The following is a 24,523-nucleotide window of genomic DNA, read 5'->3' on the forward strand; positions in this document are numbered from 1 at the left end:
CTTCACACCTTGTAACACAGGCAAGAACTCTTTCTTAGCTTGATCCATTTTGAACTTCTTCAAATTTTATCAAGGTATGTGCTTTGTGAAAGTCCAATTAAGCGTATTGATCTATCTCTATAGATCTTGGTGCCCAATATATAAGCAGCTTCACCGAGGTCTTTCATTGAAAAATTCTTATTCAAGTATCCTTTTATGCCGTTCAGAAATTCAGTATCATTTCCGATCAACAATATGTCATCTACATATAATATCATAAATGCTACAGAGCTCCCACTCACTTTCTTGTAAATACAGACTTCTCCAAAAGTCTGTATAAAACCATATGCTTTGATCACACTATCGAAGCGTATATTCCAACTTCGAGAGGCTTGCACTAGTCCATAAATGGATCGCTGGAGCTTGCACACTTTGTTAGCACCTTTTGGATCGACAAAACCTTCTGGTTGCATCATATACAACTCTTTTTCGAGATATCCTTTAAGGAATGCAGTTTTGACATCCATTTGCCAAATTTCATAATCATAAAATGCGGCAATGGTAACATGATTAGGACAGACTTAAGCATCGATACGGGTGAGAAGGTCTCATCATAGTCAACTCCTGGAACTTGTCAAAAACCTTTCGCAACAAATCGAGCTTTGTAGACAGTAACATTACTATCAGCGTCAGTCTTCTTCTTGAAGATCCATTTATTCTCTATGGTTTGCCGATCATCGGGCAAGTCAACCAAAGTCCACACTTCATTCTCATACATGGATCCCATCTCAGATTTCATGGCCTCAAGCCATTTCGCAGAATCTGGGCTCATCATCGCTTCCTCATAATTTGTAGGTTCATCATGGTCAAGTAACATGACCTCCAGAATAGGATTACCATACCAGTCTGGTGCGGATCTTACTCTGGTTAACCTACGAGGTTCGGTAGTAACTTGATCAGAAGTTTCATGATCATCATCATTAGCTTCCTCACTAATTGGTGCAGGAATCACTGGAACTGATTTCTGTGATGAACTACTTTTCAATAAGGGAGAAGGTACAATTACCTCATCAAGTTCTACTTTCCTCCCACTCACTTCTTTCGAGAGAAACTCCTTCTCTAGGAAGGATCCATTCTTAGCAAAAAATATCTTGCCTTCAGATCTGCGATAGAAGGTGTACCCAACGGTCTCCTTTGGGTATCCTATGAAGACACATTTCTCCGATTTGGGTTCGAGCTTATCAGATTGAAGCTTTTTCACATAAGCATCGCAGCCCCAAACTTTAAGAAACGATAACTTGGGTTTCTTGCCAAACCACAGTTCATATGGTGTCGTCTCAACGGATTTAGATGGTGCCCTATTTAACGTGAATGCATCCGTCTCTAAAGCATAACCCCAAAACGATAGCGGTAAATCAGTAAGAGACATCATAAATCGCACCATATCTAATAAAGTGCGGTTACGACGTTCGAACACACCATTACGCTGTGGTGTTCCAGGTGGCGTGAGTTGTGAAACTATTCCGCATTGTTTCAAATGAAGACCAAACTCATAACTCAAATATTCACCTCCATGATCATATCGTAGAAACTTCATTTTCTTGTTACGGTGATTTTTCACTTCACTCTGAAATTCTTTGAACTTTTCAAATGTTTCAGACTTATGTTTCATTAAGTAGATATACCCATATCTGCTCAAATCATGTGTGAAGGTCAGAAAATAACAATACCCACCACGAGCATCAACACTCATCAGACCGCATACATCAATATATATTATTTCCAATAAGTCTGTTGCTCGCTCCATTATTCTGGAGAACGGAGTCTTAGTCATCTTGCCCATGAGGCATGGTTCGCAAGCATCAAGTGATTCATAATCAAGTGATTCCAAAAGCCCATCAGCATGGAGTTTCTTCATGCACTTTACACCAATATGACCTAAATGGCAGTGCCACAAATAAGTTCCACTATCATTATTAAACTTGTATATTTTGGCTTCAATACTATAAATATGTGTATCACTACTATTGAGATTCAACAAAAATAGACCACTCATCAAGGGTGCATGACCATAAAAGATATTACTCATATAAATAGAACAATCAGTATTCTATAATTTAAATGAATATCCGTCTCGCATCAAATAAGATCCAGATATAATGTTCATGCTTAACGCTGGCACCAAATAACAACTATTCAGGTCTAAAACTAACCCCGAAGGTAGATGTAGAGGTAGCATGCCAACGGCGATCACATCGACTTTGGAACCATTTCCCACGCGCATCGTCACCTTGTGCTTAGCCAATCTTCGTTTAATTCGTAGCCCCTGTTTTGAGTTGCAAATATGAGCAACAGAACCAGTATCAAATACCCAGGCGCTACTACGAGCATTAGTAAGGTACACATCAATAACATGTATATCAAATATACCTTTCACTTTGCCATCCTTCTTATCTGCCAAATACTTGGGGCAGTTCTGCTTCCAGTGACCAGTCCCTTTGCAGTAGAAGTACTCAGTCTCAGGCTTAGGCCCAGACTTGGGCTTCTTCACTTAAGAAGCAACTTGCTTGCTCTTCTTCTTGAAGTTCCCTTTCTTTCCTTTGCCCTTCTTCTTGAAACTAGTGGTCTTGTTGACCATTAACACTTGATGCTCCTTCTTGATTTCTACCTCTGCATCCTTTAGCATCACGAAGAGCTTGGGAATTGTCTTATCCATCCCTTGCATATTATAGTTCATCACGAAGCTTTTGTAGCTTGGTGGTAGTGATTAAAGAACTCTGTCAATGACACTATCAGCAGGAAGATTAACTCCCAGTTGAGTCAAGTGGTTGTGGTACCCAGACATTCTGAGTATATGTTCACTGACAGAACTATTCTCCTCCATCTTGCAGCTGTAGAACTTATTGGAGACTTCATATCTCTCAATTCGGGCATTTGCTTGAAATAGTAACTTCAACTCCTAGAACATCTCATATGCTCCATGACATTCAAAACATCGTTGAAGTCCCGATTCTAAGTCGTAAAGCATGGCACACTGAACTATCGAGTAGTCATCAGCTTTGCTCTGTCAGATGTTCATAACATCTGGAATTGCTCCTGCAGCGGGCTTTGCACCTAGCGGTGCTTCCAGGACGTAATTCTTCTGTGAAGCAATGAGGATAATCCTCAAGTTACAGACCCTGTCCGTGTAATTACTACCATCATCTTTCAACTTAGCTTTCTCTAGGAACACATTAGAATTCAAACGAATGGTAGCACATGCCATTGATCTACAACAAGATAGACATGCAAAATACTATTAGGTACTAAGTTCATGATAAATTAAAGTTCAATTAATCATATTACTTAAGAACTCCCACTTAGATAGACATCTCTCTAGTCATCTAAATGATCACGTGATCCATGTCAACTAAACCATGTCTGATCATCACGTGAGATGGAGTAGTTTTCAATGGTGAACATCACTATGTTGATCATATCTACTATATGATTCACGTTTGACCTTTCGGTCTCAATGTTCCGAGGCTATATCTGCATATGCTAGGCTCGTCAAGTTTAACCTGAGTATTCTACGTGTGCAAAACTGGCTTGCACCCATTGTATGTGAACATAGAGCTTATCACACCCGATCATCACGTGGTGTCTTGGCACGACGAACTGTAGCAACAGTGCATACTCAGGGAGAACACTTATACCTTGAAATTTAGTGAGAGATCATCTTATAATGCTACCACCGTACTAAGCAAAATAGGATGCATAAAGGATAAACATCACATGCAATCAAAATAAGTGATATGATATGGCCATCATCATCTTATGCCTTTAATCTCCATCTCCAAAGCACCGTCATGATCTCCAAAGCACCGTCATGATCACCATCGTCACCGGCTTGACACCTTGATCTCCATCGTAGCATCGTTGTTGTATCGCCAACTATTGCTTCTACGACTATCGTTACCGCTTAGTGTTAAAGTAAAGCAATTACATGGCGATTGCATTCCATACAATAAAGCGACAACCATAAGGCTCCTGCCAGTTGCCGATAACGGTTACAAAACATGATCATATCATACAACAATTTATATATCATCATGTCTTGACCATATCACATCACAACATGCCCTGCAAAAACAAGTTAGACGTCCTCTACTTTGTTGTTGATAGTTTTACGTGGCTGCTACGGGCTTCAAGCAAGAACCATTCTTACCTACGCATCAAAACCACAATGATTTTCGTCAAGTGTGTTGTTTTAAGCTTCAACAAGGACCGGGCATAGTCAAACTCGATTCAACTAAAGTTGGAGAAACATACACCCACTAGCCACCTGTGTGCGAAGCACGTCGGTAGAACCAGTCTCATGAACGCGGTCATGTAATGTCGGTCCGGGCCGCTTCATACAACAATACCGCCGAATCAAAGTAAGATGTTGCTGGTAAGCAGTATGATGCTACCTCTTGAGCACTGTGTTGGTTTTCCCTTAAAGAGGAAATGGTGATGCAGTAAAGTAGCGTAAGTATTTCCCTCAGTTTTTGAGAACCAAGGTATCAATCCAGTAGGAGATCACGCTCAAGTCCCACGCACCTACACGAACAAATAAGAACCTCGCAACCAATGCAATAAAGGGGTTGTCAATTCCTTCACAGTCACTTACGAGAGTGAGATCTCATAGATATGATAAGATAATTTTTTCGGTATTTTTATGATAAAGAGAAATAAAGATGCAAAGTAAAATAAATGGCAAATAGAAATAACTAAGTGTTGGAAGATTAATATGATGGAAGATAGACCCCGGGGCCATAGGTTTCACTAGTGGCTTCTCTCAAGAGCATAAGTATTACGATGGGTAAACAAATTACCGTCGAGCAATTGATAGAAAAGCGAATAATTATGAGAATATCTAGGTATGATCATGTATATAGGCAGCACGTCCGAGACAAGTAGACCGAAACGATTCTGCATCTACTACTATTACTCCACACATCGACCGCTATCTAGCATGCATCTAGAGTATTAAGTTCATAAGAACAGAGTAATGCTTTAAGTAAGATGACATGATGTAGAGGGATAAACTCATGCAATATGATATAAACCCCATATTTTTATCCTAGATGGCAACAATACAATACGTGTCGGTTCCCTTTCTGTCACTGGGATCGAGCACCGCAAGATTGAACCCAAAGCTAAGCACTTCTCCCATTGCAAGAAAGATCAATCTAGTAGGCCAAACCAAACTGATAATTCAAAGAGACTTGCAAAGATAAACTAATCATACATAAAAGAATTCAAATAAGATTCAAATATTGTTCATAGATAAAATTGATCATAAACCCACAATTCATCGGATCTCGACAAACACGCCACAAAAGAAGATTACATCGAATAGATCTCCAAGAGAATCGAGGAGAACTTTGTATTGAGATCCAAAGAGAGAGAAGAAGCCATCTAGCTAATAACTATGGACCCGTAGGTCTAAAGTAAACTACTCACACATCACCGGAGAGGCCATGGAGTTGATGTAGAGGCCCTCTGTGATCAATGCCCCCTCCGGCAGAGCTCCGGAAAAGGCCCCAAGATGGGATCTCTCGGGTACAGAAGGTTGCGATGGTGGAATTAGGTTTTCGTGGTGCTCCTGGATGTTTGGGGGGGTACGTGGATATATATAGGAGGAAGAAGTACGTCGGTGGAGCAACGAGGGGCCCATGAGGGTGGAGGGCGCGCCCAGGGGGGTAGGTGCGCCCCCTGCCTCGTGCCCTCCTCGGTCGTTTCTTGCCACCCACTCCAAGTCTCCTGGATGACGTTTGTTGAGAAAATCACATTCCTGAAGGTTTTATTCCATTTGGACTTCGTTTGATATTCCTTTTCTGCGAAACACTGAAATAGGCAAAAAACAGCAATTTGGGCTGGGCCTCCGGTTAGTAGGTTAGTCCCAAAAATGATATAAAAGTGTAAAATAAAGCCCATTAACATCCAAAATAGATAATATAATAGCATGGAGCAATAAAATATTATAGATATGTTGGAGACGTATCATATGACTATTATCGCCCACAACTCATTGTGTTCTACTCATGCATATAACATCTACGCATAGACCTAGCTCGGATGCCACTGTTGGGGAACGCAGCATTTCAAAATTTTACCTTCGATCATGCAAGATCTATCTAGGATATGCATATAAACGAGCAGGGAGAGTGTGTCCACGTACACTCATAGACCAAAAGCGGAAGCGGTTAGTAACGCGGTTGATGTAGTCGAACGTCTTCGCGATCCAACCGATCCAAGCACCGAACGTATGGCACCTCCGCGATCAGCACACGTTCAGCTCGATGACGTCCCTCGAACTCTTGATCCAGTTGAGGCCGAGGGAGAGCTTCTTCAGCACGACGGTGTGGCGACGGTGATGATGAAGTTACCGGCGCAGGGGGGTAGGCGCGCCCCCTGCCTCGTGCCCTCCTCGATCGTTTCTTGACGCCCACTCCAAGTCTCCTGGATCACGTTTGTTGAGAAAATCACGTTCCCGAAGGTTTCATTCCGTTTGGACTCCGTTTGATATTCCTTTTCTGCGAAACAGTAAAATAGGCAAAAAAACAGCAATTTGGGCTGGGCCTCCGGTTAGTAGGTTAGTCCCAAAAATGATGTAAAAGTGTAAAATAAAGCCCATTAACATCCAAAATAGATAATATGATAGCATGGAGTAGTCAAAAATTATAGATGCGTTGGAGACGTATCAAGCATCCCCAAGCTTAATTCCCGCTCGTCCTCGAGTAGGTAAATGATAAAAGAAGAATTTTTGATGTGGAATGCTTTCTAACATATTTCTCAATGTATTTTTTCTTTATTGTGGCATGAACGTTCAGATCCGAAAGATTCAAGATAAAAGTTTAATATTGACATAAAAATAATAATACTTCAAGCATACTAACTAAGCAATCATGTCTTCTCAAAATAACATGGCCAAAGAAAGTTCATCCCTACAAAATTATATAGTTTGGTCATGCTCCATTTTCGTCACACAAGAATGCTGACATCGTGCACAACCCCGATGAAAAGCAAAGCAATTGTTTCACACTTTAGTAATCTCAGACTTTTTTCAACTTTCACGCAATACATGAGCGTGAGCCATGGATATATCACTATGGGTGGAATAGAATATAATGAAGGGGGTTATGTGGAGAAGACAAAAAAGGAGAAAGTCTCACATCGACGCGGCTAATCAATGGGCTAGGGAGATGCCCTTCAATTGATGTCAATGCAAGGAGTAGGGATTGCCATGCAACGGATGCACTAGAGCTATAAATGTATGAAAGCTCAACAAAAGAAACTAAGTGGGTGTGCATCCAACTTGCTTGCTCACGAATACCTAGGGCACTTGAGGAGGCCCATTGTTGGAATATACAAGCCAAGTTCTATAGTGAAAAGTTCCCACTAGTATATGAAAATGACAAGACAAGAGACTCTCTATCATAAAGATCATGGTGCTATTTTGAAGCATAAGTGTGGAAAAAAGGATAGTAGCATTGCCCCTTTTCCCCTCTTTTTTGGGCCTTCTTCTTTTTTTGGCCTTTCTCTTTTTTTATTTGAGACAATGCTCTATTAATGATGATCATCACACTTCTATTTATTTACAACTCAATGATTACAACTCAATACTAGAACAAGATATGACTCTATATGAATGCCTCCGGCAGTTTACCGGGATGTGCAATGACTCATGAGTGACATGTATGAAAAAATTATGAATGGTGGCTTTGCCACAAATAAGATGTCAACTACATGATCATGCAAGGCAATATGACAATGATGATGCGTGTCATAATAAGCAGAACGGTGGAAAGTTGCATGGCAATATATCTCGGAATGGCTATGGAAATGCCATAATAAGTAGGTATGGTGGCTGTTTTGAGGAAGATATAAGGAGGTTTATGTGTGATAGAGCGTATCATATCACGGGATTTGGATGCACCGGCGAAGTTTGCACCAACTCTCAAGGTGAGAAAGGGCAATGCACGGTACCGAAGAGGCTAGCAATGATGGAAGGGTGAGAGTGCGTATAATCCATGGACTCAATATTAGTCATAAATAACTCACATACTTATTGCAAAAATCTACAAGTCATCAAAAACCAAGTATTACGCGCATGCTCCTAGGGGGATAGATTGGTAGGAAAAGACCATCGCTCGTCCCCGACCGCCACTCATAAGGAAGACAATCAAATAACACCTCATGTTTCAAATTTGTTACACAACGTTTACCATACGTGCATGCTACGGGACTTGCAAACTTCAACACAAGTATTCCTCAAATTCACAACTACTCAACTAGCACAACTTTAATATCACTATCTTCATATCTCAAAACAATCATCAAGTATCAAACTTCTCTTAGTATTCAATGCACTTATATGAAAGTTTTAATTATGCCTAAAAGAAAATTGCCATGTTGTTCTAAACGACTCTCAAAATAATATAAGTGAAGCATGAGAGAACAATTATTTCTATAAAATAAAACCACCGCCGTGCTCTAAAAGATATAAGTGAAGCACTAGAGCAAAAACTATATAGCTCAAAAGATATAAGTGAAGCACATAGAGTATTCTAATAAATTTCAAATCATGCGAGTCTCTCTCAAAAGGTGTGTACAGCAAGGATGATTGTGGTAAACTAAAAAGAAAATACTCAAATCATACACGATGCTCCAAGCAAAACACATATCATGTGGTGAATAAAAATATAGCTCTAAGTAAAGTTACCGATGGACGAAGACGAAAGAGGGGATGCCTTCCGGGGCATCCCCAAGCTTAGGCTTTTTGGTGTCCTTGAATTTTACCTTGGGGTGCCATGGGCATCACCAAGCTTAGGCTCTTGCCACTCCTTGTTCCATAATCCATCAAATCTTTACCCAAAACTTGAAAACTTCACAACACAAAACTTAAATAGAAAATCTCGTGAGCTCCGTTAGCGAAAGAAAACAAAACACCACTTCAAGGTACTGTAATGAACTCATTATTTATTTATATTGGTGTTAAACCTACTGTATTCCAACTTCTCTATGGTATATAAATTCTTTTACTAGCCATAGATTCATCAAAATAAGCAAACAACACAAGAAAAACAGAATCTGTCAAAAACAGACCAGTCTGTAGTAATCTATAGCTGACACAACTTATGGAACCCCAAAAATTCTAAAATAAATTTCCGGACATGAGGAATTTATCTATTAATCATCTGCAGAAATAATTAACTAAATATCACTTTCAAAATAGAAATGGCAGCAATTCTCGTGAGCGCTAAAGTTTCTGTTTTTTACAGCAAGATAAAAAATACTTTCTCCAAGTCTTCCCAACGGTTCTACTTGGCACAAAAACTAATTAAACACAAAAAAGACAACCAAAACAGAGGCTAGATAAATTATTTATTACTAAACAGGAGAAATAAAAATAAAATTGGGTTGCTTCCCAACAAGCGCTATCGTTTAACTCCCCTAGCTAGGCATAAAAGTAAGGGTAGATCTAGGTATTGCCATCTTTGGTGGGCAATCCATAAGTGGCTCTCATAATAGATTCATATGGTAATTTAATTTTCTTTCTAGGGAAGTGTTTCATGTCTTTCCTTAATGGAAATTGGAATCTAATATTCCCTTCCTTCATATCAATAATTGCACCAATCGTTCTAAGGAAAGGTCTACCAACAATAATAAGACATGAAGCACTACAAAAAAAAGACACATCCGTGACATTTTGGGCCGAACGATTTTTTTTTTCTGTCATACATATGATACTTCTATGATGATAATTGTGACAAAACCCGGTATCATTATAGATGTGGTCGGCTCCTACTTCTATGACAAAAAATCATGACAGAAAATGGGCTTTCCGTCCTGGGCGGGCCGGAGACGCAGCTGCATGACATTCTTTGGGCCGTCCATGACGGAAAAAACCATGGTAGAAGCGAGGGGGAGGAAAATTTTGGGGAGTTCCCGGTTATGGTGGGAGGTTGTGGGCCGAGCGATGCGCGTTTCTCTCGTACACGTACGCGCGTGTGTGCGAGGCGTTGGCTCTAACTAAACCCGAGCGAGGCGTTGGGCTCTAACTGAAGCGAACCCGAGCGATTGCACTGCAGGCTACGCGTTACTGAACCCGAGCGATCGATCGATGGCTGTTAACTGAACCCGATCGAGCGATTCCTTCGCTACTGCTGCTAACTAAAGCCGGTCGATGGGATGAACAGTGAGTGTTGCGGGAGGGGGGGTTGGATGAACAGTGAGCGGTGGCGTTGCCTCTGGATGAACAGGACCCCGTGGTGTGGTCGAGGGCTGAATGAACAGTATACGGTGGAGGGGTGCCCGTGGAGGGGTGGATGAACAGGACCCCGTGGTGTGGAGGGCTGGATGAATAGTAGACAGTGGAGGGGTGGTTGAACAGGACCCCGTGGTGTGGAGGGCTGGATGAACAGTAGACGGTGGAGGGGTGCCCGTGGAGGGGTGGTTGAACAGGACCCCGTGGTGTGGAGGGCTGGATGAACAGTAGACGTTGGAGGGGTGGTTGAACAGTAGCCGGTGGAGTAGCGTGCAGTGGAGGCTGGATGAACAGGAGCCCGTGGAGGCTGTATGAACAGGAGCCCGTGGAGGCTGGAGGAGGTCGATGGTGGAGATGAACAGTATCCCGTGGAGTCCCGTTTTGCGGTACGCCACACCCCTCCCGATGAACAAGACCCCCGTTTCGACCGTAGCGCTCCAACACAAGTCCGTTTCCTCCGTTTTGCGGTACGCCACACCCCTCCCGATCAGCAAGACCCCCGTTTCGACCGTAGGAGGTCCGTTTCCTCCGTTTTGCGGTACGCCAGACCCCTCCCGATCAACAGGATCCCGTTTCGAATGTGGCCGGTCGAACACAAGGCCGTTTCCTCCGTTCTGTGGTACGCCAGACCTCGTTTCCATCGCCTGTTCCGTCCAAGCCCTCCCGATGAACACGACGCATTCCGTTGCCTCCCCATGAACACGACGCATTCCGTTGCCTCCCCATGAACACGACAATGACGCTGTTTCTCCGTTCTGACCCAGCCATGTACACGAGCCGTCGCCATACGTATGCGCGAGTAGGCGTTCGAGACCCCGCCCGTATGTACACATACGTGGCCGTATTTTCTTTCTTGCACCCTGGCCGCTGTACGTACGTGTAAATGCTACGTGCGCGCCTCTACTACGACACGTGCGCGCCTCTACATCGACCAGTATGTACGTACACGTTTTCGACCAAAATGACGACGCTACGTACGCTTTGACCAGGTGGGTCCCGACTGTCAGGCACTTCCTTGCCTGTGAAGATGTAGCTGGTCGGTCCCAGCAGTCAGGGGGCGAATCGTTTTTTTGCCCGGACGCACTTCCTTGCGTGCGAAGATGTAGCTGGTGGGTCCCAGTAGTCAGGGGGAATCATTTTTTTCGCGAAATATGGTGGCCCGTCCGGTGGGTCCCGCTGTCAGGTGGAGGAATAATTATTTTGCACGTAATAAGGAGGCACTTCCTTGCTGCGGCCGTGGACCCAGCTGTCAGCTTCTCCACGTACAGTCCACGTCCGATGGAAGCCGTTCCTTGACCATGTTGACCACGCCGCGCCGAGATCACCAGGGCGGTGGACGACAGCGAGGCCTAGGAAGGGGACGACGCAGAGCCGAGGAAGACGCGGCAGTGGATGCCCACGTGTAGAAGAGTACGAGGGTTCACTGGTTCGCTGTGGTGTGAAGCTGCCGTCGCCGCAGAATAACAGGGGGTGTGGGTGAGTAGAGGGATGGCCTGGCCAGCGGTGGGAGTAGTAGGGGGCGGTGACGCCTCCGCCGCATCGCAGCCAGCCACGGGAGGCAGGAGCACGAGGCACGACCGGCGCTGGTTTGGGCGGCTGGAGCAAGAGGACCAAAGGTTGAAGAAGCACTACGGCCGTTGGATGGACATCGTACGGTCACTTGAGCTAGAATCGTGCATATTGACTAAGTTGACAAAGCCCTCCGTCCCCGTCAACTTAGTAGGCCCACAGTCAGCCTGCCCCTATACTGGGTCCCAGCTAATAGGGGGAGTATTCATTTTTTGTGTGCGTAATAAGGAGGCACTTCCTTGCGTGCGAAGATATAGCTAGTGGGTCTGAGCTGTCAGCGGCAGTAACGTTTTTTTTCGCGAAATACAGAGGCCCTTTCGGCGGGTCCCTGATGTCAGGTGGAGGAATCATTATTTTGCGCATAATAAGGAGGCATTTCCTTGCGTGCGGCCATGGACCCAGCTGTCGGCCTCTCCACATAAAGTCCACTTCCGATGCACGTCGGTCGTTGACCATGTTGACCAGGCCGCGCCGAGAGCACCAGGGCGGTGGACGACGGCGAGGCCTAGGAAGGGAACGACACGGAGGCAGGGAAGACTCGGCAGTTGTTTCCCATGCGGAGGGGAGTACGATTGTACGAGGGTTTACTGGTTCGTCTGCCGTCGCCAGAGAATAACAACAGGTGTGGGTGAGTAGAGGGATGGCTAGGCCAGCGATGGGAGTACGGTGGGGCGGTGAGGCCTGCGCGACAGCAGAGCCGGCCGCGGGGAGGAGGGAGCAGGCAATCCCGCCGACGCCTGTTTGAGCGGCTGGAGGAGGAAGAGCAGAGATTGAAGAAGCACGATGGCCGTTGGATGGCCATCCAACAGTCACTGCTTGTGCGTCAACCTTTTTTTAGGAAAGCCTCAAATCTGTGGAAAACAACATACAGCCCATCTGCCATTATTTCTAATATTTTATAGCCCATTTGCTAATTATTAAGGTTTTTTTGGAGCCCATATTCTTTTTGTTAGCATTACAGCCCATATTAAGGCCACGGTTAAAAAATTATACGAAATTTTGCATATTTCGGTGCGGTCTGAACTGTTTTTAATCCCGAAATTTCGACTCACATTCAAACTGATTTTAAAAATAAATGTATATCAATATAAAATCCAACAAATTCTCCACGCATAAAAATTAATGTAATTTCAAATCTCGAAATGAAGAAAAGATATTTGAAACTAATTGCCGGTTTGATGTGTTTTAAAAATGTACAGCCCATTTCTCATTACTGATGGGCCATTTTCTCGGCCAGCCGAATGAAAGCTCTCCTCGTCTTGAAAGATTTGCAGCCCAACAGGCCTGACAAAGCGACTTACATGGCAAATCACAAAAAAACTGGGCTGTGGCCATGGACCCAGCTGTCAGCCTCTCCATGTACAGTACTCTTCCGATGGAATGTCGTTGACCACGTTGACTACGCCGCGCTGAGAGCACCAAGGCGGTGGACGACGGCGAGGCCTAGGAAGGGGACGACACGGAGCCGGGGAAGACGCGGTAGTGGATGCCCACGCGGAGAGGAGTACGAGGGTTCACTGGTTCGGCTGCGGTGTGAGGTTGCCGTCGCCGCAAGGCCTGGCTAGCGGTGGGAGTAGTAGGGGGCGATGAGGCCTCATCGGCAGCACAGCCGGCCACTGGAGGCAGGAGCACGCGGTCTCCCCGGCGCTGGTTTGGGCGGCTGGTGCAAGAAGAGCAGCGATTGAAGAAGCAGCAGGACCATTCGATTCAAATCCAACGGTTACTGCTGCTAGAATCGTTTGTTGACTAACTTGACAAGCCCTGCGTACGCGTCAAGTTAGTAGGCCCACAGTTCAGCCTCCCAACCGGTGCGCCCCAGATGTCGGTGGGAGGAATCATTTTTTTCGCGTAATAAGGAGGCAGTTGATTGCGTGCGGCCAGGCCAGTGGAGGGAGTAGGGTGGGCCGGGGAAGCCTGCGCGGCATCACAGCGGGCCACAAGAGGAGGGAGCAGGCAGTCCCGCCGGCGCTAGTTTAGGTGGCTGGAGCAGGAAGATCATAGATTGAAGAAGCACGTCGGCCGTTGGATGGACATCCAACACTAACTGCTGCTAGAATCGTGTGTTCACTGACAAAGCCTTGCGTAAACAAGTCAGCCTCGAAATCTGTGGCATGTACATCCCATTTGCTATTATTTTTATAATTTTTACTCATTTTCTAATTCATATGGAATTTATTGCAGCCCGTTTTCCATTTTTAGAATTGCTGGCCATTTTCTGGTCCGTACCAGGGTCAAAAAATTAACTAAATATGTGGAAAATTTTGAAAATTCGCAAATTTTTGCTGGGGAACGAAATATTCTTAATCCAAAAATTAATAGCCATACTAAAACAAATTTAAAAATAAATTAGTACTATGTCATATTAAATCCAATGAAATACGTATAAGATATTAGTGAAGAACAAAAACAAAAAAGAAACTTATATCCCATTTGCTATAATTTTTTTGGAATTTTCAACCCCTTTTGATATTACTTTTAACAGACATTGGCCATACTCTTAAGCCAGGCCGGAATGCATCCCTCCTCGTTTTGAAAGATTTGCAGCCCAGTAATTCGGAGAAAACAAATAGGCCTAGCTTGGGTATTCTTCAAAAAGAAATACTGGGCTACCTATTTTCACAAAGAACTGGTGCATGAGCATTTAGCTTTATTTATTTATTTATTTATTTACTTATTTATATTTAGGGGACCATGAGCATGTACCTGGGCCGGATTCATGCGAGAGCCTCCCTTCCAGTTAATTATGGGCTTCTCTATTGTGCCTTCATCAGTGGGATGCATGTTATCAACAAGTGGAAAATGTGTTCCGAGTTTCAAAAAAAATGTGTTCCGTACGATAAATAATATGTGCTACATACGGTACGAGGCACTAAAGGATCGAACCATGCAACGACTTCCAAAACATTGTGTTTATCGTTCTAACAACACATTTATTCAACCAACAGATGAAATATACTATTGATTGTACATTGAAAACAGCAGCAGCAGCAACCAGGGCTGGGGTGCAACAGAAGCAGTAAGCAGGCCAGAAGAGTGAAGACACAACTCTCTCTTCCAAACCAAACATCAGCCATCATTACAAAAGGGCTACCAAAAAAGAACAAGTGTATGCATCAAACTAAATAAAGATCCTACTACACCAAGTGTACGCATCTAACTAACTGGCTCAGTTAGACGTTACTAATTTTTTTTGAAACGGAGGCAAAAGAATTGCCTCGTCGATTCATTAAGAAGAAGAGAATTGCCTGGTTAATCTACAGAAAACCGGGCTAGAACCAAAGACGTTACTATTTATTAAGCTGCAGTGGAGTCGCAGATGGAGAGGAGTGGGAAACTTCACTGGTTTGGGTGCGCGGCAGCACAGCCGCGGTGGTTAGAAGGGAAAACATAAATTGGACACAACATTACTTTTATAAGAGACCTGCGTTTTATACCCCACAGTAGGCATATTAACAAGTTCACACACAAATACAACAGAAAAGGTAAACATTCATATCAAACTCAGGTTCACAGGACATGTTCATATCCATAGTCAACATTCACAATCAACAACTCAAAAGATTCATATATACACAAGCTCAGCATATCTATGCATCCAAATGATTGATAGATCACACGACAATATTCATACATAATTTACAAAAATATTCAGATATACGCATGTTCAGTATGTTTATGCATCCAAATGATTGAGATCACAGCCAATATGATCCATGGACGAACTTTAATTACCTAGGGTATAGACTGGTAAATGGTGTTCAATCGGAGGTACTTCTTGCTAAAATTAGTTCTTGTACGAGTAAACTTTCGAGTACATAAGAGGCAACACAGACAATCTGAACTTTGCTTGTAGGTTTATCCTCAAATAGTGGCCTCGTGCCCAGGGGGGTTTGAGCAACTTGGCCACTACTTTCATCCAACCAGTTTACTGGGTCATCTTGGTCATGTATCTCACCAAAATTCTACATTGAAGACGAGAAAGGAGGCGGTTGAGAAAATGAACCACCCAAATTTTTTGTGCAGTTCAACTGAAATGGAGCATCCTTGGCGTGTAGACTGATTAAGTGCCAGATGAATATACGCGTCAACCAACTTGTCTGGAATCTTTAGACTCCATGCCATATAGTTCGCTACCATATGTGCCGATAACCAAAAGGCACAAGTTGGGACCAAAGACTGGACTGCGTTTTTCTGGGCTATGCACCAAGCAATATTTTTGGCGTTCACTCTCCTAACACTTGGAGTTTGACAATTGGTTGACGCGGGTTGATACTCGAATGAATATAGGCACTTCTTGTCAACATCGATGCTTGTCTGAGTGAACTTTGGAGTACATAGCAGCAACATAAGTACCTGTCCATCTCATCATTTTGTGCAGTTCTACTGAAATCACCCGATGTAATGATTTTCCTGCGAGTTCAGGCTCCAAATTACTCCTTTATGAAATCGGCAAACAGTAGCACAATACCAAATTGCCAATACATATGACAGGCACAATAATCAGGATAAAGACTAGTACCAACCTGTGTGAGGTAGCATATCAATTACTATTTCCTTTGACTGGAAGCCGAGATAAGACAAGCGACTGACAGCAAAGGAAGAAAGCATGTGGAGTTTAGCAACTGACAAGAAAGGACGGAAGCTGTCGAGGCAATGAAGCACCCAAAGTTTTTGTGCAGTTCCACCAAAATCGAGCATCCCTGTTGGCACATATATTGAGAGAGTGAGATTACTGTAATAGTGGGACTAGTTTATGAAACATACACTAAAAAATAGAAGCACCCTCATTATCTTAATTGGTAAAGTTAGCAACATAGTAGTCTTGCTTAAAGAGAGGTATTAGTTTATTTAATCAGTGCCAATTAGCTCAACTCAACACTCAAAGCATTGCCATTTATCATAGGTTGCAAAACTTTAACGTGCAAAGATAAAGGACTTTCTCATGACAGTAGCAGGATACAAATAGAGATGACAGCAAACTAATATGGATGAAGGCCTTAGGCCCGTACCAACCTGAGAAAAAAGCTTATTCATGTAGTCCCATAAGAGATGATAAAGCACTCACTGGAATCACACAATAGTATATATTTTTATGCACTTCAAATGTATGGTTGAAATCACTCTTGTTTACCAGTGCTGAGATTATATCAAAAGATTATCAAGAACTTCCAGCAGAGTTAAAGCACTGGCTGGGATACAGTTCATTGTATTGTCTTGTGTAGTTCCATTTAATGTATGATTGGCACAACATGATCCCTGTTTGCACAAGTAGGAACAAGGTGAAACCTTCATTAGCTTAGTGAGAAAGGATAGGAAGACATAAGCATATTATTCAACCAGTAGCATCAAATTCATGATGGACAATACGCAAACCATTGCCTCATTGAACCAATGGCAATAAATTGACATGCAAAATAATAGCACTATTATGTCATGACACTAATAATATTCCCTCCCTGCTCCACCACATGATTCACCTCCATAGACAAACATATACACGTACATGATTCAGCATAGGGTCCTACTAAAGATTTGTTTAACTCCAACAGGAAAATTAGGCAGTAATAAATTAGTGGTACTTAAGTACTCCTAATTAATTAAGTGAGACAACAGAAGTGGAAGGGCTCCCTGGAGGATCGTCTCACATGTAAGGTATTCGTTGCCGGAGCCCTTGAATGGCCTCGACTGAGGCCTCTGGCTTCAGCAAGATCGCCTTGGCACCGTTTATTCTTCTTCTTCTTCCTCTTCATGCTCTGTTTCTCTTTCTCCTCACCAGTTGGTGAAACCAAGTACATGATTGGCCTTCTAATTCAGAATTGGTTTTGTCAGTGAGGGAGTACAAGTGTACTAGTAAAAAACAACATTATTTTCTCATGGCAGTCGGAAAATAGAGATGAACACATGCATTAAATATCATTCTTACCTAAAGGAAGGTTATGGCACCAATATGGATGATGAGGATTGGAACACAGATCTCCCTTTGTGTAGTTCCACCAAAATGAACCAACTGTTCCATTCTGACATTCCAGTTAAATAGCACAAAAGCCACTTCTTTTAAGAAGAGTTTTGTGCAGTGCACCAAAAGGTCACAACAGCAACCAGGTGAATTGGATATCCCTGTTTGCACAAAAGGCACAGAGGAACAGTCAGAGTCTCAAACAATTACAGGCAAAAGCATTTGGCTAAACTTGTCATGGCTTATAACAGTGGGTGCACCAGCAGTCCAGCACCATGTACGTAAACAGGGGCATAAAGTGGTGATTCATAGTTTGTTGCCCCGAGAAACAAACATCCAAGAAACATATCTGGGTTGGTCCCATTTTTGTTCACTCTAGCCACCTACTCCTATGTGTGGATAGCAAATCTAGTCCTGGTCATACCACTGTGTACAGCGTTACCCCTATATTTCCCTTTTCGACCAAGAGACCGGTTGGATGACCAGTTTGTACTACTTTCACCCCCTTTCCTTCATGTTTGTACCTAGTCCGATGTACATACTAAATTCCCCCACCCCCACTTTATTTCTTGTTTGAACCAAGTACTCCCTCCGTCTGGAATTACTTGTCATCAAAATGGATGTGTCTAGAACTAAAATACATCTAGATACATCCATTTCAATGACAAGTATTTTCAGACGGAGGGAGTACAAGATTCGACTCCATGAAGTAGCTTTACCTCTAACAATAGGAGAAAAAAATGTGACGTTGGACCATCCGACCGAGAGGGGCTGAGAGGTAGAAAATGATGCACATGCAGCGACGAAGCGAGCTAGGGAAGTAGAGCTAAGGCAGTTTCGAACGAAGATATACCTGAAGGTCGTCGGGATGTGGATAGGTGGGCGGCGGGAGGCCGGATCCGCCCATAGGCAACGATGAAGGGATCGGAGGACCTCCCGCGCCGGCGCTCGGCCAGAGATAACGGTGCGGCCGGCAGTGGGTCTCCTCCCTCGTTGTCGACGACGGCCTAAACGCTGCCCCTCCTCCCCTTCACCGGCGGAGGGGGATATGTCCGGATCTGTAACCAGCGGTGAGGATAGAAAGCCAGTGTTTTTTGAAGGGAGAAAGACAGTGTTACTACCCCTATCTTGTTTAAATCTGGAGAGGATGAGAGTGTGTGAATAGAGCAACCCTAGCAAGCAAGCGCGGAGGCTCCAGCCAATATATACATGTAGTGAGCAACCCTACCAAACAAGCAACCCCTATCTTCGTCAACTCGTACAAGACCGAGAAATTTCATTACTATAACACCCTCTCCCTCGCGGACTGAGCTCCGGTGCCTTAACTGCACCTGCCTTTGGCTGCATGACAGGAGGGCCAACCACCTGTTGGGCCCACCTGTCATGGACGCGAAGGCAGGAGTAGTAAGTTGAAGCTTTCGCTATCCCTCCCGCACGAGGTGGACGGACATGCAACAGTGCATTCTATACTGTAGAAGTAATAGTAATCATTATTATTTGTCTTCTCGAAGAGGCGAAGAGCCAAGCACAACCCGAATGTGGCAGTTGCGAATGCTCGCGTGGTGCGGTTCCTTGGAGTACTAGCCAGGCTCTTGCATGAGACAAAATTGCTATTGTTTAACAATTAAACTCCATTATCCATTGGTTGATACTCATCCTGCATAGGTCCACGCGCTTAGCACCGTTTCCTCTTGGGGTCACCAATGTTTATTTGCTAATTAATAGCATTGCATGCAATGAACTAGCCATTGCAAGTCATTAAAAGCATGCACACCTCTCATCTCTTATTGGTTGATATGTCAAGAAACAAGAAACAAGGTAGAAGTTAATGCACCACGCCTAAGTGTTTTGGGACTATTTGGTTTTCGTAAGGCTGGTCATAGTGGGGAGTAACTTAGACTAGTGACACTAGCCTAAATTACTACCTTCATAATGCAAAGTAACATAATAGTAGTATTTTAGATGGCTTCATTTATTAGCTTGTAGACTCATCTTATCTTGAAAAGCGCTATGTTACAGTAACATATTATGTTACCACCTCTCATTAATTACTTGCCACATAAGCAAAAAATTCTTGGAGTGCGCTATGTTACTAGCTAAGTTACTCCCACTATGGCTAGCCTAAGATGACTTAAACACCTAGACGGAGGGAATAGTATAGCCCTGTAAACCGGAAAGGAGTATTTGCCTTTCTAGAGATTTCAACAAGTGACTAGACTACACCATGTGCAGTACTCCCTCCCTTCCGGTTTATAGGGCTCAAATCTCAAATCTCATGAACCAAGGCATTTTGCGATTGGAGGAATGTATCTCGTACTTTACAAAACTACCCTAATTAAACTCATGCATTAATTACGTAGTTCTCTCATTTTCCTCTCCGCCTTGGTCGCGGTGCACAATATTGAGCACTCCTATATTACTAGCCGCTCTATCTACATGCAGGACATTTCAAAGCATCCGGGCCCGCGTGCCATCCACCAAATCACAACGAGGTGCTACAGTCGAGACTCACCTGCAACCCCGGTGTGGCTGTCATGACCCGTCATATCACAAAACCCACACCTTTACCAGCAGTGGTATGGTGGCCTCCAAGCTGGACTGGACGAAGCAACCATCATTTCACTGGAACGCTTGTTCAAGCCCTTTCTTCCCTTTCTTGAAGAAAACCTCACTCCAGGCTACTCACTTTTGCCATTTTTCTTCTGTACCGACGAAGGAAAGGTGGGCGAATCAGTTATGCTGCTATATTTTCATTCCAAGAATCTTCTTTTTGTGAAGCACCGACCGATTCTCACATCCTATTCTTTTCCCGTTTTCATTGCGATTATGGTTTCCTTTCGATTGCTTTTTGTTTGTCAGTTCATTGATGGATCCTAGAGCACTAGGCAAAGAGTTGCCGGCGGACAACCCACTGGAGACAGCGATCTCCAGGAAGCGAGCACCGACCAACGAGTTGACCATGTTGGCGGGCCAACCCATGGAGACGAAGAACTCCAAGAAACTAGCATTGGCCAAAGAGTTGAGGACGTTGGCGGACGAACTCCTCAAAGGAAGTTGGAAGAACGGCAAGGACCCCACCGTGCCTACCCCAGGAACTCTGATTGCCACCTATGTGAGGCTCAAGACCGAGTTTGAGGAGATAGTCGCCGTTGAGAAACAGTATTCCCCTGGCAAGGTGATGGCCCCCATCGAGGACGAGGAGATGTCCCCCGAAGGGATGAGATCCCCCGGTGATCTGCACAAGGTAAAAAATAATGGCTTATTACCATAGTTGTGGTTTTTGATTATTTGCAATGTGCTTGCTAATATGTTAGGGTTGTGCAGGTGCCGGTGGACGTCCTTGATGATTCCGATGTCGTGGCCCGTCCTGTTGGCATCGCCCCGGAGATCGATTCCGATGCCGCTGTCCATCCTGTGGACATCGCCCCAGAGATCAATTTCGATGTCGCGGTCAGTCCTGCAGACATCGCCCCAGAAATTGATTCCCATGCCGTTGTCCGTGCTGTGGTCATTGCCCGAGAGATCGATGACAAGAAATAGTTGGTCGGGCTAATCCTTCAGGGTAGTTTGCATTGCCCTGTGTTTAATTAACAAAACGATGCGTGTTATCAAACCATCTTAGGGCTAGTGCACTATCTTGTGTGGGCGGATCTTGCTACTTTTGTTTGATAGTGAATCATGCGATGAATTATGTGAACCCTCTCCGAGTTATGGAAACAGATGTATCCTCACCAGCTTTTGATGTAATATATGGCATGATTAGATGTAAGTTTGAACTGTTTATCATATCAGCAGGGCTTGTTTGATGATTCTTGGTGTTAGTAGGCTAGCTACTGTGCGAGCTATAGTACTTGCAAAACACTCACCAAAGAGAAACGTTGGGGCTTATGAGCTCGTGGTACGCTTATACTTATCCCTCGTCGATCGACCAATAGCCCTAGCTCCTAAAATTGTGGGCTTAGCGATCGATGACCTAGGCGGGCTAGTTTGGCCTAGTGGGTTTCAGTGATATGACGTGCAACACAAAATCATAGCAGTGTAGAGACGTACTCCCTCAGTTCCAAAATAGATGACCTAGGCGGGCTAGTTTGCCCTAGTGGGTTTTAGTGATATGACGTGGTACAGTGCCGTCCAGTCTTCACGTGTGGTAGCAGTATTGCGGGTACAGTAAGTTTTCTTGAAGAAGCGGAATTCAACGAAGTCATGATGGTTCCTTCGTCCGAACAACTTACAGTGGGAAAGGTTGGGCCTGCGATACGACCGGGGTAGACCAGGATAATTTTGTGCATGGCAGGTGGACCAGGATGGTCGACGTCCCACATGTCAGCGAATGAAAGTATTCTTTCTATATAGAGGACGAGCAACGAGTATTCATTGTTTATTTTTTATGAAAGCTATTGTCTCCACTGTTATGACGGAGGAGTGTGAAACACGGCAGCCCAGTGAACTTGGCATGTGCACCACTCCCTCCTTCCTCATGTAATGCCTAGGTTACAACTTTTTCTCACTTTCTCTCTATCTATTTCCTCTCAAATGTTTTTTACCTTTCTTTTTTAAGACACAATTGTTTTTTATGACTTTTTGTAGAATTTTTTATACCTAGGAACACGTGTAGAGACGGGCTCTTGAAGAGCCCACTCCTTGACTTTGTCAATGCCTCTCTCTCCTCCACATAAGAAGTACTACTTGCTATGCATGCATGCGGCGGGCAGCTGGCGTCTTGAGGGGCCAGGGCGGTGAGAGCGGGCTTCGAAAGCGGTCCGGACTCTAGCATAGTTTTGGTTTTTACAGTATTTCTTTCTCCATTGACAGGTAGGCCCGCGTAGATAGATAAAGAACACGAGCTGATGAGGCGCATGCGGACTGTTTGACTGGTCAACCAGACAAATACGGAGCTATACGCTGAGCCAGTGACCGTATAATCACCATATCTCGTATACAATGATCAAAGTGAGCTATCAAGACAAGTTCAATGACCGCCAATGCATTTTACTCAGTAATAAATGACCAAGATTGAAGGGGAATCCAAGTTTGCTTTGTCTTCTATCCTTGAGCTCTTGACAAACCAATGCACTATACGGTTGTCCGGCCACTCCACCCCAGAGCTCTCACCAAGTGTCGTTCATGCCACCGCGCCGCACACTAACCGGTAAGGCAGCGATGGCATCCCGTCGCTCCGAGTTCCTCGCCGCCCATGATCGCACACAAAATGGTAGGGAAGCGATGGCATCCCACTGTGCCGAGTTCATCTCCTCTCGCGACCTCACAACTATGTGGGAGGAATTTGAAGATGCCAAGGACGAATGGGCGGTAGAGCAAGAGGCGGCCAAAGCCGCATAGAGGGAGCAGAAAAGTCAGAAAGCACTCAAGAAGAGAGAGGCCCGCTGCCGCAAGAAAGAAAAGGACACACGTGCTGCTGGGCAGAGGTCAGCGAAGATCCAAGCACGGTGGGGTGTCGCCGACAAAGCCGGGAAGGAGAACGACGGCGTCTGGCCAGCATGTGAGAAGTAGTAGTACTAGTAGTTAGTGTGTGTGTGTGTGTGTCTGAGTACGAGCATGTACCAGTACTACTAGTTACTACTATAGTTTTTAGAGCAAATTACCAGTACATTAGCCTAGACTAAATGGAAAAAATCCTATCCTAAGCATCAAATGGCATCTCTTTCTCTATAGGAATTGAGATGCATGCCATCTCACTTCCTATGATTTTCATATTCCTATCCTATGAACGAAAAGAGGCCTCTGTTGGAGTAACTACTGTAGCTAGTAGTACTGCTGGTACAATAGTTTTCTTCAAGAAGCGGAATTCAACAAAGTCATGATGGTTCCTTCGTCCAAGCAACTTCAAAGTGGGAAGTGGGCCTGTGATTTGACGGCTCATTAGTCATTGTTACTGCGGCGCGACAACCTGGGTGACTCCCTTGGAGTTTTGCGTGCATGGCAAGTGGACCAGGATGGTCGACGTCCCACATGTTGGCGAATGGAAGTATTTTTTCCGATATCGAGGAGCAAGGAAACCGCGTGGTATAGTATCACTGTTGATTGATTCGCAAAAAAATAGTATCACTGCCGATTTATAATTATTTTTTATTTCTGATGAATGCTAGCGTTTCAACTCTTACGACGAAGGGTGCCAAACACGGCACGTGCTGGATGTCCCACACGTCAGCGAAAGGAGTGGGACATGAACAGCGTGGTAGAGCCCAGCGTAAAAAAACAGCATGGTAGAGCGTCTCCACTTCTTCCACTTCTGGGTCGGAGACCACACATAGTAGCACTTAGTGGTATGAATGATACAAAGTGCGACCTGGAGACAAAGACACGTCTAGTTGGAAGGTCTCAGGGCATACACGTAAACAAATATAAAAGTTAATATGTGCCTCCAACTAATATAGTAGTAGTAGAGTACTTAGGCACGTATTCCATAACATCACCGTGCATTGCACGTACAACATTTAGTGGTAGTACGTAGTAAGAGACAAATGCCGCCCAAGAGTTCCCTTCTCGACCTACTTTTTGGTGTTTGGTAGAGTGTATGGACGGTGCATGAGTCCACACTAGTTTAGCACAAATACACTAGAAGCATGCATGAAGAGGGGTGTTGAGTTGAGCATGCATGAAGAGGGAACAACTATGCTGAGACGAGAACGCAACCAAGCACACCCTATATGCCACGCATGTTCATACCATTTGTGCCTTTCTACTTCACTTACTGCGCTACATTA

Source organism: Triticum dicoccoides, chromosome 7A, assembly GCF_002162155.2.
Source record: "Triticum dicoccoides isolate Atlit2015 ecotype Zavitan chromosome 7A, WEW_v2.0, whole genome shotgun sequence".
NCBI lineage: Eukaryota > Viridiplantae > Streptophyta > Magnoliopsida > Poales > Poaceae > Triticum > Triticum dicoccoides.